This window comes from Triticum urartu, chromosome 4A (assembly GCF_056163025.1).
Source record: "Triticum urartu cultivar PI428250 chromosome 4A, HENAU_Tu73, whole genome shotgun sequence".
NCBI lineage: Eukaryota > Viridiplantae > Streptophyta > Magnoliopsida > Poales > Poaceae > Triticum > Triticum urartu.
In genome coordinates, this window is record NC_141876.1 from 593543556 (window position 1) to 593561464 (window position 17909).

The following is a 17909-nucleotide window of genomic DNA, read 5'->3' on the forward strand; positions in this document are numbered from 1 at the left end:
GACTACATATAAAAAAGCATGCAACTGTTACTTGAATCCAGCAACTACCTTCTTGCTGTTGAAGCTCACAAGATTCATCTGATATTGCCAACTCGTCTTGTGTCAAGAGTTCTTGGGAAGTAGTGTCAGGTGGCAAGGGAGCTTGGGAATGTGCTGCTAGCTCAGTTGACACACGAGTACGTCGTGCAGCTGGTAGTACTGTGGTAGGTGTTGCAAGAACTAGGGCTATCTTTGCTTGTTTGGTGGCAGCTATTTGTTTCTGTTTGTCTTTTTTGCAACACATGTAGCATGGGATGCCGTGTTTGTAGAATTTTCTGCTGGACTTTGACCTTCTATTGCACCATCAGTACCGGCAGAATCTGCAGGATTCATCCGCTTCTCATTCCCTGCCATTCTGTGTTTCTTCCTCTTTCTCTATGCCATGTTAAGTCAAGTCGACAAGAAAAATGAATAACAATTTAGTTCTTCAGAACAAATTGATGCGTGATGCAGACGAACTGAACTTTGACGTTAGACAACCACATGATAGGAGGATGTAATATGTATGAAAAACAGGACGGAAGAGATAACCCGAACTATGATGTGTAAACTAAGAAGAAGACATTTCACCAAATTAGAAGCAATGCAATGGAAGGTAGACACCATATGAAAGATGCTACAAATATCGCTCTGCCAAGTTAACAGTGTCTCATCATAAATGGCGTTTAAACAAATGTGAAGCAGTACAAGAAATAAATAATATGCAAGATGCAAACAACATCACACTACCATGTTAGAGGTCTCTCGTCATTAGTGCCATTGCATATTCACAGCTTATGATGTGTAAACTAAGGAGAAGACATTTCAAAAAATTAGAAGCAATGAAAGGTAGACACCATATGAAAGATGCAACGAATATCACTCTACCAAGTTAAAATTGTCTCGTCATAAGTGCCATTTCAACAAATTAGTAATACACGCTAGAAAAGAATGTGAGATGTAACCTATATCACACTCCGAAGTCAAACGTGTCTTATGATAAGTGATTGTTGCAGGTTACACAACAGTAGTAATTTGATGTAAGAACATGGTGTGATAGACAGATATTGTATGTTCTAGAAACAGGAACACGTGTCTTATTCAAGTATAATGTGTAAACTAAGCAGATGGAATTCAACAAAATTAGAAGCAATACAAGCTAGACATCACACATAACATGCAACCACATATAACAGTGCCAAGTTAGAGGGAGCACCGGTGATGCTGCACTAGGGGAGACATGCTCATCATAAACACATCTTTGTTGAGTGTCTATGCATGTGTTGTCTTGGAAATCATCTTGGGGGTGGGGAGGAGTAGAAACTGTAGAGGCCCTCCGTTCGGAAGGAGCACCTTTATCCGCTGCCTTGCTAACTTCCTTACGCTTTATTGATTTTGAATTGTCAAGTAAAACCGACAAGAAAAAGCAATAAAATTCTCTCTTCAGAACTCATTCATGCATGATACTGGCAATCACTACTTTGATGTAAGGCAAACACATGATACCAGGATGGAATATGTACGAAAAACAGGACGACATGGCATGTTCACAACTGTTTGTGTAAACTAAGCAGAAACCATTCCAGCAAATAAGAAGCAATGCAAGATAGACACCACATGAAAGATGCAACCAATATGAATCTGCCAAGTTAAAAGCGTCCCATCATAATTGGAATTTCAACAAATTAGAAGCAGTGCATGCTCTAAATCATATGAAAGATGCAACTAATATCGCACTGCATATACTAAAGGTGTCTCGTCATGTTGACTGATGCGGGATACAAAAAAACAATAGTTTTATGTAAGGACATGCTTAATAGACAGATGTACTATGTACTAAATACTGGAAGGCATGTCACATTAACAGGTATAATGTATAAGCTAAGCAGACTAGCACATGTAGTTTAACCAGATTGGAAGAATTACAATCTAGACACCATATGCAACATGCAACCACATATCACGCTGCCAAGTTAGAGCAAGCACCTGCGATGCTAGTGTAGGGGAAATGCTATAATCAACTACAGAGCTACGTTCACTATCTTCATCTAGCATTTCTGTTTCTTGAGAATCATGTCGGGAGGCTGATGCTGCATTCTTTAAATGAGGAGTAGTCCCCTTGCCTGCCCGCCTCGTCATAAGTGATTGATGAGGGATACACAAGAACATTAGTTTGATGTAAGAACATGGTTAATACACAGATGTACTAGTATGTACCAAAAACAGAAAGACATGTCATATTGAAAGGTATAATGTGTAAGCTAAGCAGATGCAATTTGACCAAATTGGAAGCAATACAAGCTAGACATCCGGTTGGAGTGGTGAGCATGATCATCTAGGACCTGAGAGCCTGGTGGGAGGCGGGCTGCTTCGCCACCATCTCAGCTTTTTAGTTGGCTTCCAGGTGATGCCTATCTTTGATGGGCTTGTCACTGGCTCGGTCAGTGCCCTGACTAGCTATTTGTCTTCTGGTGCTCACGGGATGGTGGTTCATGTAAAAAATATCTTTCCTTATCTTACCGACTTCGGCCTTTCGAATACAAGCTAGACACCATATGGAACATGCAACCACATATGACACCGCGAATTTAAAGCAAGCACCTGGGATGGTGGTTCATTGCGAGCGAGGTCATCAACTCCAGAGCTACGTTCCCCATTTCCATCTGCTGACACTACACCCTTTAAAGCGTTGAAACGTGTCTTGCCTAGCTGCACACCAAACTGGAGCGACTTCTCTCTTTTCTTTTTGGCTTCTCTCATGGCAGCAGAGTCTGAAATACCCTTGCATAAAAACACAACAGTGAGAGTAAGGGTGAAGTGTGTGCAGAACTAGTGCACTGTAAAAGTAGCAGATAGCAGGTGGCTGAAAAATAAATGACAGGAGAGATAGCTCTACAACATTGCATGGCAAACACAATTAGATTCTACTCTGTATGATTTTGTAATATATGAGCACAGGAAATGCAGGTACTCCTCCAGCACACCACCACATGTGGTCATATCTAAGATAACGGTCGACTGAAAATAAATAGGTCAGTCGATTTCTGTCCGATCTATAAGGAACGGGTAGATGGCCTTCGTCTACCTCCCGCCAGTCATTGTTGATGATCTTTCTCGAACCGCCAGTGACCACCGGCCCAGACCCCTGCCTCCGCTGCCCCGCCCTCCCATCGACCTCACACCACCGCCGTGCTTGGCAGCGCCCCCAGGCCATCCCTTTAATCCCGGCCGACCTCCAGATCGGGCGCCAGTAGCTATAGGCCGCACACGCCCCTAAGATAAACACCAAGGCGCTGCTTCCCTGGTGTAATAGGCGTACTAGCGCCTGTTACGCTGGGGAATGCTTCCGTTAATTGGGAATCAAGTGGCCAGAAATTGAAATTCAGGGGGCGACGGACCTCTAGCTAAGGTGAAATAGTATATGAGGAGAAACCTTGTGGATCGCGAGTTACTAGGAACATCTAGTATCAAGAAGAAGCGGTTAACTAGTGTCTTCTGTGGGATGAATACTGTGCAAGCAGAGACGTAAGATTTGCACGAATAAGGGAAGAGGGGTACCTTTTTCGGTTGCCGGTGTGGTCACCTCCACAAGTCGCGCCGATTTTCTTCTTTTTACCGAGGAAACCGATGTTCTGGAGGGTGCAGGCTTGGACGAACCCATGGCCAAATTGTTGACTGTGTTGCCGTGGCCGTATGTCGGCGGAGGGGAAGCACATCCGAGGCGGCGAAGGAGGGCGTAGAAGGAACAACTCCGGTGCGGTGAAGGGTGGCAAAGTTTGAGCGGCAGCAGTGAGGCGCCGGACGGCGTGGTTGAACTGGCTCGGGTACGGATGGCTCGGCCTCGGCTTCAACTACTAGCCGTGGAGGGCGTTGCGGTTGAGGTTCCGGTGGACGATGACATTGGGGTATCGACTCGGGCGTGATGGAGGAGGGCGGCGATTGATGGGTGGGATGGGGTGGAGGACGGAGGACGCCGGGGTTTCGCGGCTGGTGGAGAGGTAGTTTTGGCGCCCACGGAGTACGAATGGGGAATCGGATGGGTGGGGGGGAACCATGTTTTGGTCTGGGACGCGCTTTTTTTGGCTTTTTTGAACAGAAGATGGGACGCGCTTGTTTGAAATTTGGGGAAAGTACAAACTTTACCCCCTCTTAAATTTCGGACCTACTACGGGTCGGGGGTAGGATGGTAATCCCAGGTGTCCCAAATAGTGGGCGGGAGCGATTTCGTCCGCACACATGTGTGCTTAGGCGGCCATTGTGTATGAATGTTTTTTGGATGCGGTTGCGTGGCGTCTAGATGAAGCTACAAACCTACCCCGGTTTAGACCTTTGGACGTCGGGCCGGTAGGTTTCACGGGTCGGAGTTATTAGAAAAGTAATTTCCTTGTACTACCAAACATTGGTCTCACGTGGTTTTGGACGAGTAGAGGCTCTTTTGGCGCTTCGTTCGAAATTTTGAAACACAAGCATTCACGTTTAGAGTACTCTTGAACTATGAGGATTGACCTAAATATACAACGTTATATTTGACCTTGTATGTTTGAAAACCTCATTAAATTATCTGCTTCTTTTTGAGATTTTGACACTTGAAAATCCTATAACTACGATTATTTTGGAATGGAGGAGCTAAATTTGAATCTATTTTGTACACGACTACATATGCTATTATGTACAAAATCAGAGCAAAGATTGGTGCCCCCATAATTTAGGTATGGTTTACAAATGCCATGATATCAAATTCAAATAATTGAATGGACTTCATGTTGAATTCGAATTTTTTAAACCACCTTAAGTTGAATTCAAATGTATGCTAGTTCATTGGTAGTAGCTATTTATAATGTCCATTGTGTAACTTTCGTATGTATAATGTGCTTTACACACACAACATGAACTATATTCACGTTTATATTCGATTGCTAAAGCGATGCATTGTCTGGAGTTCAAAATACTAACTATGTGGATCACTTGTGTCGAATAATAACATAGACATGCTCAAATTCGATAGAATCTAGATGTCTAATGGATTAATGACCGCTCCTTACGCGAATTGCAAATATCATGATCCCATCCTAATATTTGGATACAATTTATATCTTTAATCAATGTGTAGAGCAGTCTTTTACGTGTAGTTTCACTCTCCATCGGTGGTCTCTCACACATGCTCACACTCTCTCTCCCGAGGTGTCTTTCTCGCACACATGCTCTAGATATAACCCTCCCTCCCTCTCGTAACCATTTACATCTGTTTTCACTAACCTTTATCACAAGCATTCTTCCTCTCGCAAACATACACACGCACAATCCTCATCGACCCTTTCTATATACATGGAACTGCCTACGTGTCTCATGTACGCACATTATCTTTACGCCTGTCTCTCATGCATTGTCTCACACCTCTCTTCCTAATCGACGAGTATGATTCTAGCAGAGCATTCTGTAGGCTGCCCCTTAAAGTTAGGTTGGATGAATAGTAATATCAGAGATAAAGGGGTTACCTTAGTCCGAGAACCTAGGGTTACAAATCCTAGCCGGCTTTGTCAGTGGACACAGAGTCCTTCACAATTCTGCTATCTTTGTCTTGTACGACTAGTCATCCATGGGCCTTCCTAAATGCGTCACGGGCCGACCAATGTGGCGCAGGACGGAACAGAACGAAGGGCCTCACCTCAACCCACCGGACCTCACGCGGTGACACACCCTCTGCCCCCACGTCTCATTATCTTCTCACACCCACACATACCAACACAAACACCACACACAGAGAAAATTTCTCCTGGTGCCTATATTCCCCCCCTTGCATATACACACTCAAGGGAATGGAATCTCTTGTCGTGACGTCATATTCATCTCTCTCTCTAGACCACTCTCATTTCTCGTGCTATCTCTCCCACGCCCCCCGTTGGCCCCTCTATCCATGCCTCTCTCGAATACGTAATACACACACATACCTCTCTAGGCCCCGCCAAATGCATCAACTACACATTCACACATGTTACATCACGTACCCCATTGATCTAAAAAGCCCTCTCTTCAAGTTTATTTCGCATACAACATTCCTTTTGAATAAAGTGTGGCCAAAAAATTATTTTAGAGTTTCTACATATATACAACATTACAAAGTTATATGGAGGAGTACGAACGCTAATTTGCATTGCATGGTGCCCACAATGATATTTATTCCGCACTGTGAATTTGTATATTTTTATAATATATACAAAGTTAGTCATAATAAAGAGAAACGAAGAGCATCTCTCTCTCCATCGCATACCCCCATGTACGCCCCTTTCACGTATGCACACAAAACTATCTCCAAGTCCTCTAAAAGTAAGCCCCCAGAAAATTCACGCATGTTTCATCTTTCTCTCCCGATATATGCAATGACGATCATTGTATTTGAAGCGAAAGCACGATACGTACATTGGACTTCAGAATCCACTCATTACGGTCACCATTTACGTTTAGTGTTTATTATGCAGTCACGGGCTCACTGTACAACTCTGTATTTGCTCATGACATGACTAGTTGACCAGTTAAACGCTCCACATGGCACCTCTAGTGTTGCATCACATTATCTCACTACCATCGTGCCCACATGTCGACTTGTATCTAATCTACATCTACACTCTTATAAAATACATAAAATACACTCATAAAAACAGAGTTGGTGATGATGGTGTGCCTGCCATCCTGCAATATAGGCCGTCCGATTTATATCTGACGGATAGGAAAGAAACTATGGAAATTTTGCAAAAAGGTACCCACACACCTCTACACATTTGCAAATAAGGCCTTCCCTCGTTCATCCTTTTCTCTCACAAGATAAACAAGTCATACAAATGCATCTTGATGTTACATGCAATGCACGGGCATCTTGCTAGTAAGAATGAAAACAAACGACAAAAAAATATTTGGACGGTGGTTCGAAGTCATGACGGCGGGCACAGCAGACAAGGTGGCCTTGTATTGGTATGCTGAGCCGTCTGTTTTAACACACATGAGCTGGTGTGGTGATTGTTGGAAATATGCCCTAGAGGCAATAATAAATCGGTTATTATTATATTTCCTTGTTCATGATAATCGTTTATTATCCATGCTAGAATTGTATTGATAGTAAACTCAGATACATGTGTGGATACATAGACAACACCATGTCCCTAGTAAGCCTCTAGTTGACTAGCTCGTTGATCAATAGATGGTTACGGTTTCCTGACCATGGACATTGGATGTCGTTGATAACGGGATCACATCGTTAGGAGAATGATGTGATGGACAAGACCCAATCCTAAGCCTAGCACAAAGATCGTGTAATTCATATGCTAAAGCTTTTCTAATGTCAAGTATCATTTCCTTAGACCATGAGATTGTGCAACTCCCGGATACCGTAGGAGTGCTTTGGGTGTGCCAAACGTCACAACGTAACTGGGTGGCTATAAAGGTACACTACAGGTATCTCCGAAAGTGTCTGTTGGGTTGGCACGAATCGAGACTGGGATTTGTCACTCCGTGTAAATGGAGAGGTATCTCTGGGCCCACTCGGTAGGACATCATCATAATGTGCACAATGTGACCAAGGAGTTGATCACGGGATGATGTGTTACGGAACGAGTAAAGAGACTTGCCGGTAACGAGATTGAACAAGGTATCGGGATACCGACGATCGAATCTCGGGCAAGTATCGTACCGCTAGACGAAGGGAATTGTATACGGGATTGATTAAGTCCTTGACATCATGGTTCATCCGATGAGATCATCGTGGAGCATGTGGGAGCCAACATGGGTATCCAGATCCCGCTGTTGGTTATTGACCGGAGAGTTGTCTCGGCCATGTCTACATGACTCACGAACCCGTAGGGTCTACACACTTAAGGTTCGGTGACGCTAGGGTCATAGGGAAAGTATGTACGCGGTTAACGAATGTTGTTCGGAGTCCTGGATGAGATCCCAGACGTCACGAGGAGTTCCGGAATGGTCCGGAGGTAAAGATTGATATATAGGAAGTATGGTTTTGGCCACTGGAAGTGTTCCGGGCATCACCGGTAGTGTACCGGGACCACCGGAGGGGTCCGGGGGTCCACCAGGTGGGGCCACCAGCCCCGGAGGCTTACATGGGCCAATAGTGGGAAGGAACCAGCCCCTAGGTGGGCTGGGGTGCCTCCCACCAAGGACCAAGGCGTCCTCAAGAGGAGAGGGGGCAAACCCTAGGCGCAGATGGGCCCTAAGGCCCACCCTAGGTGCGCCCCCCTCTCTCCCCCTTGGCCGCCTCCCAGATGGGATCTGGGGGCTGCCGCCACCCCTAGGGAGGGAACCCTAGGTGGGGGCGCAGCCCCTCCCCTTCCCCTATATATACTTGAGCAAAGGGGCAGCCCAACACGCGATTCAATCTCCATGTTGGCGCAGCCCTACCCCTCTCCCTCCTCGTCTCTCATAGTGCTTGGCGAAGCCCTGCTGGAGTCCCGCGCTCCTCCACCACCACCACGCCGTCGTGCTGCTTCTGGATGGAGTCTTCCCCAACCTCTCCTTCTCCCCTTGCTGGATCAAGGCGTAGGAGACATCACCGGGCTGTACGTGTGTTGAACACGGAGGTGCCGTCCGTTCGGCACTAGGATCATCGGTGATTTGGATCACGACGAGTACGACTCCATCAACCCCGTTCACTTGAACGCTTCCGCTTAGCGATCTACAAGGGTATGTAGATGCACCATCCTTCCCCTCGTTGCTAGATTACTCCATAGATTGATCTTGGTGATGCGTAGAAAATTTTGAATTTATGCTACGTTCCCCAACAGTGGCAGCATGAGCTAGGTCTATGCGTAGTTTCTATGCACGAGTAGAACACAAGTTGTTGTGGGCGTCGATTTTGTCAATTTGCTTGCCGTTACTAGTCTTATCTTGATTCGGCGGCATTGTGGGATGAAGCGGCCCGGACCGACCTTACACGTACTCTTACGTGAGACTGGTTCCACCGACTGACATGCACTAGTTGCATAAGGTGGCTAGCGGGTGTCTGTCTCTCCCACTTTAGTCAGATCGGATTCGATGAAAAGGGTCCTTATGAAGGGTAAATAGAAATTAGCATATCACGTTGTGGTTTTTGCGTAGGTAAGAAACGTTATTGCCAGAAACCTATAGCAGCCACGTAAAAACTTGCAACAACAATTAGAGGACGTCTAACTTGTTTTTGCAGCATATGCCTTGTGATGTGATATGGCCAAAAGGATGTGATGAATGATATATGTGATGTATGAGATTGATCATGTTCTTGTAATAGGAATCACGACTTGCATGTCGATGAGTATGACAACCGGCAGGAGCCATAAGAGTTGTCTTTATTTATTTATGACCTGCATGTCAACATAAACTTCATGTAATTACTTTACTTTATTGCTAAAGCGTTAGCCATAGTAGTAGAAGTAATAGATGACGAGACAACTTCAAGAAGATACGATGATGGAGATCATGGTGTCATGCCGGTGACAACGATGATCATGGAGCCCCGAAGATGGAGATCGAGAGGAGCAAAATGATATTGGCCATATCATGTCAGTATTTGATTGCATGTGATGTTTATCATGTTTTACATCTTATTTGCTTAGAACGACGGTAGCTTAAATAAGATGATCCCTCACTAAAATTTCAAGAAAGGTGTTCCCCCTAACTGTGCACCGTTGCAAAGGTTCGTTGTTTCGAAGCACCATGTGATGATCGGGTGTGATAGATTCTAACGTTCGAATACAACGGGTATAAGCCAGATTTACACAGCAAAAACACTTAGGTTGACTTGACGAGCCTAGCATGTACAGACATGGCCTCGGAACACGGAAGACCGAAAGGTCGAGCATGAGTCGTATAGAAGATACGATCAACATGAAGATGTTCACCGATGTTGACTAGTCCGTCTCACGTGATGATCGGACACGGCCTAGTTGACTCGGATCATGTTTCACTTAGATGACTAGAGGGATGTCTATCTGAGTGGGAGTTCATTAAATGAACTCAATTATCATGAACATAGTCTAAATTGTCTTTGCAAATATGTTGTAGATGAATAGCTCATGTTGTAGCTCCCTGTTTCAATACGTTCCTAGAGAAAGACCAAGTTGAAAGATATTGTAAGCACTTATGCGGACTAGGTTCGTAGTCCGAGGATTGTCCTCACTGATACACAGAAGGCTTACGTCTTTGATGCACCGCTCGATGTGCAAACCCCTACAACGTCGTCTGTGGATGTTGTGAACACCTGACAGACACATTTTGATGACTACCTGATAGTTTAGTGCACCATACTTTACGGCTTAGAATCGGGATTCCAATGACGTTTTGAACGCCATAGAACATATGAGATGTTCCAAGAGCTGAAATTGGGATTTCAGGCTCATGCCCGTGTTGAGAGGTGTGAGACCTCTGACAAGTTCTTTTGCCAACAAGATGGAGGAGAATAGCTCGGCTAGTGAGCATGTGCTCAGAATGTCTGGGTGCTACAATCACTTAAATCAAGTGGGAGTTAAACTTCTAGATAAGATAGTGATTGATTGAGTTCTCTAGCCACTATCACTAAGCTACTAGATCTTCGTGATGAACTATGACATGCAAGGGATGGAGTTGATCCCGGAGCTGTTCGCGGTGCTTAAGACCGCAAAAGGTAGAAATCAAGAAGGAGCATCAAGTGTTGATGGTTTAATAAGACCACTGGTTTCAAGAAGGGCAAGGGCTAGAAGGGAAACTTCATGGATGGCAAACCAGTTGCCGCTCCAGTGAAGGAACCCAAGGTTGAACCCAAACCCGAGACTAAATGCTTCTATTGTAAGGGGAACGGTCACTGGTAGCGGAATTACCCCAAATGCATGGTAGATAATAAGGCTGGCACCTTCAAAGTTTATACGTGTCATTAATGTGTACCTCACTAGTACTCCTGGTAGCACTTGGGTATTGGATACCGGTTCAGTTACTATTATTGGTGACTTGAAGCAAAAGCTACGAACTAAACGGAGACTAGCTGAGGGCGAGGTGACGATGTGTGTTGGAAGTGTTTCCAAAGTTGATGAGATCACCATCGCACGCTCCATCTGCCTTCGGGATTAGTATTGAACCTAGATAAATGTTATTAGGTGTCTACGTTGAGCATGAATATGATTAGATCATGTTCATTGCAATACGGTTATTCATTTAAGTTAGAGAATAATGGTTATTCTGTTTACATGAATAATACCTTTCATGGTCATGCACCCTATGTGAATGGTTCATTGAATCTCGATCGTGGTAATACACATGTTCACGCCAAAAGATGTAGAGTTAATAATGATAGTACCACTTTCTTGTGGCACTGCCACTTAGGTCATATTGGCATAAAGAAGCATGAAGAAACTCCATGTCGATGGATGTTTGGAGTCACTTGATTTTGAATCGCTTGACACATGCGAGCCATGCCTCATGGGCAGGATGACTAAGACCCCGTTTTCAGGTACAATGAAATGGGCAAGTGACTTGTTGGAAATCATACATGCTGATGCGTGTGATCCAATGAGAATTGAAGCGTGCGGTGGATATCGCTATTTTCTCATCTTCACTGACGATTTGAGTAGATATAGGTATATTTACTTAATGAAGCACAAGTCTGAAACGTTTGAAAAGTTCAAGCGATTTCAGAGTGAAGTTAAGAATCATCATAACAAAAAGGATCATGTTCCTACGATCTGATCAAAAGGGGATTTTCTGAGTTATGAGTTTGGCAATCACTTAAGACATTGTGGAATTGTTTCACAGTTGAAGCCACCTGGAACACCACAAGGTAATGGTGTGTCCGGACGTCGTAATCGAACCCTATGAGATATGGTGCGATCTATGATGTCTCATACCAATCTACCGTTTTCATTTTGAGGTTATGCGTTAGAGACAACTGCATTCACTTTAGATAGGACACCATCTAAGTCCGTTGAGACGACGTCGTATGAACATTGGTTTGGCAAGAAACCAAAGTTGTCGTTTCTTAATGTTTGGTGCTGCGATGCTTAAGGCTTCAGCCGAAGAAGCTCGAACCCAAAGCGGACAAACACATCTTCATAGGATACCCAAAGGTGACAGTTGGGTATACCTTCTATCTCAGATCCGAGGGCAAATTGTTTGTCACTAAGAACGGGTCCTTTCTCGAGAAGGAGTTTCTCTCGAAAGAATTGAGTGGGAGGAAGATAGAACTTGATGAGGTTGTCAAACCTTTATTTCAACCAGAGAATGATGCAACACAGAAAGATGTTTTCTGTGGCACCTACGTCTGTTGAATAGGAAGTTAATGATAGTGATCATGAAGCTTCGGATCAAGTTGCTATCGAACCTCGTAGGTCGACAAGGATATGTACTACTCCTAAGTGGTACGGTAATCCTGTCTTAGACATCATGTTGTTAGACAAGAATGAACCTACGATCTATGGAGAAGCGATGGTGGGCCCGTATTCCGACAAATGGTTAGAAGCCATGAAATTCGAGATAAGATTCATATATCAGAACAAAGTATGGACTTTGGTGGACTTGCCCGATGATCGGCAAGCCATTGAGATAAATGGATCTTTAAGAAGAAGACGGACGTGGGCGGTAATGTTACCATCTATGAAGCTCGACTTGTGGGAAAGAGTCTTTTCACAAGTTTAAGGAGTTGACTACGATGAGAATTTCTCACCCGTAGCGATGCTTGAGTCCGTCGGAATTATGATAGCATTAGCTGTATTTTTCGATTATGAAATCTTACAGATGGATGTCAAGACAAGTTTTCTTACCAGTTTTTCATAAGAAAAGTTGTATGTGATACAATAAAGGGTTTTGTCGATCCTAAGGATGCTAAAAGGTATGCTGGCTCCAGCGATCCTTCTATGGACTAGAGCAAGCATCTCGGAATTGGAATATATGCTTTGATGGAGTGATCAAAGCTTTTAGGTTTATACAATGTTTGCTAGAAACTTGTATTTACAAGAAAGTGAGTGGGAGCACAACAACATTTATGATAAGTATATGTGGATGACATATTGTTGATTCGAAATGATGTAGAATTTCTGAAAGCATAAATGGTTGTTTGAAGAGTGTTTTTCAAAGGAAGACCTGGATAAAGCTTCTTACATATTGGGCATCAAGATCTATAGAGATAGATCAAGACGCCTGATGATACTTTCAAAGAACGCACACCTTGACATGTTTTTGAAGGAGTTCAAAATAGATCAGTCAAAGAAGGGGTTCTTACCTGAGTTGTAAGGTGTGAAGTTGAGTAAGACTCAAAGCTTGACCACGGCAGAAGAAAGAGGAAGGACGAAGGTCGTCCCCTATGCTTTTGTCATAGGCTCTATACGGTATGCCATGCTGAAGTACCGCACCTGATGTGTGCCTTGCCACATGTCTGGCAAGAGGGTACAAAGGTGATCTAGGAGTAGATCACCAGATAGCGGTCAAAATTATCCTTAGAGGAATAAGGAAATGTTTCTCGGTTATGGAGGTGATAAAGAGTTCGACGTAAAGAGTTACGTCGATGCAAGCTTAACACCTATCCGGATAGCTCTGAGTAGAGATACCGGATACATATAATGGAGCAACAATTTGGAATAGCTCCAAGTGGAACGTGGTAGCAGCATCTACGATATGACATAAAGTTTTGCAAAATACATAGGGATCTGAATATGGCGAGACCCGTTGACTACAACCTCTCTCACAAGCATAACATGATCAAACCCAGAACTCTTTGAGTGTTTATCACATAGTGATGTGAACTAGATAATTGAGTGTAGTAGACTCTTGGATGTTGGTCACATGGCGATGTGACCTGTGAGTGTTGATCACATGGCGATGTGAACTAGATTATTGACTCTAGTGCAAGTGGGAGACTGTTGGAAATATGCCCTAGAGGCAATAATAAATTGGTTATTATTATATTTCCTTGTTCATGATAATCGTTTATTATCCATGCTAGAATTGTATTGATAGGAAACTCAGATACATGTGTGGATACATAGATGACACCATGTCCCAAGTAAGCCTCTAGTTGACTAGCTCGTTGATGAATAGAAGGTTACGGTTTCCTGACCATGGACATTGGATGTCGTTGATAACGGGATCACATCATTAGGAGAATGATGTGATGGACAAGACCCAATCCTAAGCCTAGCACAAAGATCATGTAGTTCATATGCTAAAGCTTTTGTAATGTCAAGTATCATTTCCTTACACCATGAGATTGTGCAACTCCCGGATACCGTAGGAGTTCTTTGTGTGTGCCAAACATCACAACGTAACTGGGTGGCTATAAAGGTACACTGCAGGTATCTCCGAAAGTGTCTGTTGGGTTGGCACGAATCGAGACTGGGATTTGTCACTCCGTGTAAACGGAGAGGTATCTTTGGGCCCACTCGGTAGGACATCATCATAATGTGCACAATGTGACCAAGGAGTTGATCACGGGATGATGTGTTACGGAACGAGTAAAGAGACTTGCCGGTAACGAGATTGAACAAGGTATCGGGATACCGACGATCGAATCTCGGGCAAGTATCGTACCGCTAGACAAAGGGAATTGTATACGGGATTGATTAAGTCCTTGACATCGTGGTTCATCCGATGAGATCATCGTGGAGCATGTGGGAGCCAACATGGGTATCCAGATCCCGCTGTTGGTTATTGACCGGAGAGTTGTCTCGGCCATGTCTGCATGACTCACGAACCCGTAGGGTCTACACACTTAAGGTTCGGTGACGCTAGGGTCATAGGGAAAGTATGTACGCGGTTACCGAATGTTGTTCGGAGTCCTGGATGAGATCCCGGAAGTCACGAGGAGTTCCGGAATGGTCCAGAGGTAAAGATTGATATATAGGAAGTATGGTTTTGGCCACCGGAAGTGTTCCGGGCATCACCGGTAGTGTACCGTGACCACCGGAGGGGTCCGGGGGTCCACCAGGTGGGGCCACCAGCCCCGGAGGCTTACATGGCCCAATAGTGGGAAGGGACCAGCCCCTAGGTGGGCTGGGGTGCCTCCCACCAAGGCCCAAGGTGTCCTCAAGAGGAGAGGGGGCAAACCCTAGGTGCGCCCCCTCTCTCTCCCCCTTGGCCGCCTCCCAGATGGGATCTGGGGGCTGCCGCCACCCCTAGGGAGGGAACCCTAGGTGGGGGCGCAGCCCCTCCCCTTCCCCTATATATACTTGAGCAAAGGGGCAGCCCAACGCGCGATTCAATCTCCCTGTTGGCGCAGCCCTACCCCTCTCCCACCTCGTCTCTCGTAGTGCTTGGCGAAGCCCTGCTGGAGTCCCGCGCTCCTCCACCACCACCACGCCGTCGTGCTGCTGCTGGATGGGGTCTTCCCCAACCTCTCCTTCTCCCCTTGCTGGATCAAGGCGTAGGAGACGTCACCGAGCTGTACGTGTGTTGAACACGGAGGTGCCGTCCGTTCGACACTAGGATCATCGGTGATTTGGATCACGACGAGTACGACTCCATCAACCCCGTTCACTTGAACACTTCCGCTTAGCGATCTACAAGGGTATGTAGATGCACTTTCCTTCCCCTTGTTGCTAGATTACTCCATAGATTGATCTTGGTGATGTAGAAAATTTTGAATTTATGCTACGTTCCCCAACAGTGATTATACACACACGCACGCATGCACACGAACTACATCCACGCAACACTCACACAAACACATGCATCCACGCATGCACACAACACTCACACGTACACACGCAGACACGTACGCACGCAACACTCACACGCACGCACCCAACACTCACATGCACACACGCACGCATGCATGCACACACCAGTACCCACACGACCAACACACACTCTCACGCTCAAGTGCTCAACCTACACGTGCATGCACACACATCAGGCCCTGACAGACACATACACAACCAGGTGATTCCCGCGCATGAGTTGGAGCCTTGTCGCGCCTACGTAAATTTGTGTTTATATGACCTTTTGCCTATACGAACAGACAGGTGGGACCCACAACGAACGTGGTCAATTTAACTAGTGAACATGGCGCCATGCAGACTATTTGGCCGGTCAACAGAGTGCAATCCGATGTTGAGCTGTGAGCAAGTGACCGTATAATCACCGCAAAACGTATATAGTGACCGTAATCAGCTTATTCTGAAGTTCGGTGACCGTATTACGCTTTTCTCTCTGTAGGCCCTCCAAAACTACATCTCTACACGTTCTCGCATGTTACATCTAACAACTATGCAATACAGCACTACTACTACACTCTAACGCAATAAATCATATGTGTTTTTAGTTTTACTAGATATCATATTGTTACTTATAATTATTCAGTTTGCATACATTAAAATTTCCTTTGAAATGTATGGCCAGTATTATCTACCGCACGGGAAAAATCCCGCCCTTTCCTATTTAATCGGGTTTGTATCGATGGATCGTGCGAAACATCAAAACTATAGTACTATACAGTACAAGTGACAGTTCACTGGGCCGTCATGTCGTCTACTCCTCCGTCGTAAGAGTGGAACGTTCGCTTTCATAAATCTTCTAGTCCCTTTCGCCGACATGTGGGACATCAAGCTACCGGGTCCACGTGCCATACCGGAATACAGTGCAGAGCAGCCGGGGTGAAGCACCCCAATCATGGCGCCAACATAGTAATGAGCAATGAGGCGTCAAATCACAAAGCTGCACCTTTCCTGCAGTTAAGTTGGAGGGACGAAGCAACCATCATTTCACTCGTTGCTGAATCTGCTTCTCCCTCATCTTCTTCAACTTAACCACGTGTTGCTTCTGTCGTTGTTCTGCCTCATGTGGGACGCAGATCGGCTTGGTAAAGCACCGACACGTGGGACCACATGTTAGCAAACTGCCAGGATAACGTCCTCCGAAAATAAGAAGCCTAATCCTAGACTTAGAAAGGGCTATGTAGCTGCTACGTATACTTTCCATCTAATCTATATATGCCCCCCTGATTTTCAGGTGGGGTGGGCCTAATCCTCTCCTTTAATCCAATCAAATAGTCCCACATCACATCAGTTCGTAACTTTACGTAAACCATTACGTGGATGTAGCATTGCTCAAATAAGAAACCTCCCCCGCCATCCGCGCGGCAAAATCACCTCCTTTCTACTAATCTCGATTCTATAATTTTTTAGATCAATATAATTGAGATTTGTATAGATAGCACACAGGAGCAAAACCAAGTGGTACAGTTAAGGGCATCCACAATGTGTAGCCAAATGTGAAAATAGCTTTTGGCATCGTGGGAACCATTGTGGACGGTGTTACCAAAGCCAAAAAGATGGAACCGAAGCTCCCTGATTGATTGATTGAAGGAATAGAAAAATGCAACGTCTCTCCTCTTTCTCCCATGCTTGGACGCATGTAGTACAGTATACAGCACAGAGTCTACTCCCCTGTCCCTTCTATCACAAATCACAAAGCAGTGAGGCGTCAAATCACAAAAGCACGGACGAAGCAACCATCATTTCACTCTTCGGCGACTCCGCTTTTCCATCGTCTTCTTCGAGAAGCCATCTCACCGCATTAGTTACTCCTAGTAGTACTAGTAAATGACTTCCTGGATGCAAATAAGGCGGTTGTCTCGGCTTGCAGGCGGCACATGCGAACGACTTACCGTGGTCTCCCTCAATGGTGTTCTCCGTCGAACGCACTTCGCCAAACCACCAAAAAAAATAAAAAAATATCGTCGACGTCACCGCAATGGGGAAGGCAGTCAAATATAGTTACTACCTCCATTTTTTTGTACACAAGGCCAGTACATCAAAATTACAATTTGCAAAGGGCCACTAACACTAATCGAGGAAAAATTGATGGGGTTAGCAACCAAGGACATTAATATCCCCTGCATGCATGCGGAAGTGAGAAGGTTGGTTTGCATGGCGCTGCATTAATCAAGCGATGAG